Source organism: Gastrolobium bilobum, unplaced genomic scaffold (assembly GCF_033153095.1).
Source record: "Gastrolobium bilobum isolate Gb01-03AN ecotype WA unplaced genomic scaffold, APGP_CSIRO_Gbil_v1 utg11238, whole genome shotgun sequence".
Lineage (NCBI taxonomy): Eukaryota > Viridiplantae > Streptophyta > Magnoliopsida > Fabales > Fabaceae > Gastrolobium > Gastrolobium bilobum.
Window position 1 is genome coordinate 2,148 of NW_026895823.1, and position 2,036 is coordinate 4,183.

The 2,036-nt window shown below is 40.8% G+C and overlaps 1 long non-coding RNA gene across 1 annotated transcript; it reads left to right on the plus strand.

Annotated features, from left to right (window-relative positions):
* Positions 1-357: 357 nt before the first annotated feature.
* Positions 358-1,688, plus strand: LOC133296218 (uncharacterized). Its single transcript, XR_009749477.1, has 4 exons — positions 358-445; positions 742-818; positions 918-984; positions 1,416-1,688. It is a non-coding gene; the product is annotated as an uncharacterized LOC133296218 (long non-coding RNA).
* Positions 1,689-2,036: the final 348 nt, after the last annotated feature.

The following is a 2,036-nucleotide window of genomic DNA, read 5'->3' on the forward strand; positions in this document are numbered from 1 at the left end:
TAGTAATATTCCTAGAATAATATTCCAGACTTTTGGGTAAAGTTTGGTAATTATTGGAGTTAAATAGATAGACGAACCAATACCCGCTTAGAGCCACTTAACCTATGTTAAGTGACTTAAGTCACCAAATGACCCTCATTTCCCACCCAGCCCGTCGACGCCCAGAAATAGAAAAGAAGGAGAAGAGAAGAAGAAGGAGAAAGAGAGAGAGAGAAGAGAGAGAGAGAGTTGTGTGATTTTCAACCGATTGGAGTGATTCAAAAGCCTAAATCACTTAAATCTTCCCCTCTTTCATAATCCTAGCTTTGTTTTGAGTGGGGAGCATTGTGGAGAGGGATATTGCCTCTCAAAAATTCGGCCCTTTGGAGAAATTTGGGGTTTTGAGAGTTTCTACCTCCATTGAAGCTTGAGGAGCCATCAATCCTTGGTTGTGTGACCATTGGTGGTAAATTCTAACCCTTGAACCTCATGATTCCTTGAAATTTGCATGAGTTAGGGTTTGTGAATAGTAAATTGGGATTTTTATGAAATGTAGTTGAATTAGCTATGTTCTAGGAAGAATGGAGCTTAGAGCATGTTATGGAAAATGCTAGGAATGTCATTTAATCGGTGGAAATGAGCCTAGATAGTCATTTGATAATTGTTCATAATATTGGAAAATTCATGCTTGGATTGGTTAGTATTCTAGCATGTTGAACAATTAGTGAGTTGAATGATTGATTGGATCCTTGTGATGTCTAGGATTGAGACATTTGGACCAACCGTGAGTGATCAACCATTGGAGCAAGCTATGGAGCTTGAATAGCTCATTGGAATTGGTAAGCTCATACTTGTGTTGTGCTTTGAATTGAGTAATTGATGGTTGATTGTGAAATACTCTTGGATGCAATGTGTTGATTGCATTACACCATGTGTAGGTGTATGTTTGTAAAAGTTGATTGCTGAAACTGTTGGTGAAGAACAAAGGTTGACTGAAGCATTGAGGTAAGCCTTCGGACCTTGGGTGTAATTCCCTTGACTGTTCTACCAAGCCCTGAAAGGGTGGAGGTTGTGATTGTGTATATAAATGCAATAAAATAGTGTAATGCTTTGTTATACGTATGTGTATGCATTTGGTGTGGCATAGGATGGTGTTTCCCTATGTTGGTATGTGGCATGACGATGCGTAAATCATACTTGGTAGTTAGCTGGCCAGTAGGACTATTTGCATCTGAGTTTCCTTAGGACAGCTTGAGAGCTCGAGGGATTTCTCCTGGAGATGTATTGCACTTTGCATAGATATGTATTTACTGCATTATTATTGTTATTGCTATTACACTGATATGGAACTGTGGGGTGGAGAGATGCTCCAAGGACCCCTGGTTTACTGGATATATTCGTATATCTCACCCCGTGTTGTGGGGACCCCCTTTCAGGTAAGGATGCTGCAGGAGCCTCTGGTGGCAAGTGGCCATACCTAGATTATGCATGAAATATGGCACTTCTTTGAGTTTATGCATGCCTTTTGTAGTTGACATGTATAGGATTTTATTTTGAAAGCCCATGATCATTTGTATATCTTGATTCATTGGATGAACTTAGCCTATGCTCATGCCTTTGGTTACACCTTTTGTTGATGGGAGCCAAGGGAATGATCATAGTGTTTTGTAAGCTAAGTTCTATGATTTGTAAAGGATATGTAATGTAAATGACGCCTACTTGGAATTCAATATATGCATGCTTGTTATGTATTGAGTTGTTGAATTGGTTGGGCTGAAAATCAATTAGGTACCCTCTTCGTTTAAACTGGTAAACGATGAGAAAACAAAGGTCATGCTGTCCAAATTCTAACTAAATCTCATGAGGAGAGGTTGGATGAGTGCTAGGATTTAGTTTTGGGGCATGGACATTTGGGGTTTGTAATGGGGATGCATTTTCCCCTAGGCTTGGACTTGAGAAATGTGGGAATTGGAATTCCCTGGCAGCGCGCTTAAGCGCCCAGGAGCGCGCCCAAGCGCCCTGCTGCCCCTGCGAGTGCCAATGCATTCTGCCTCCTC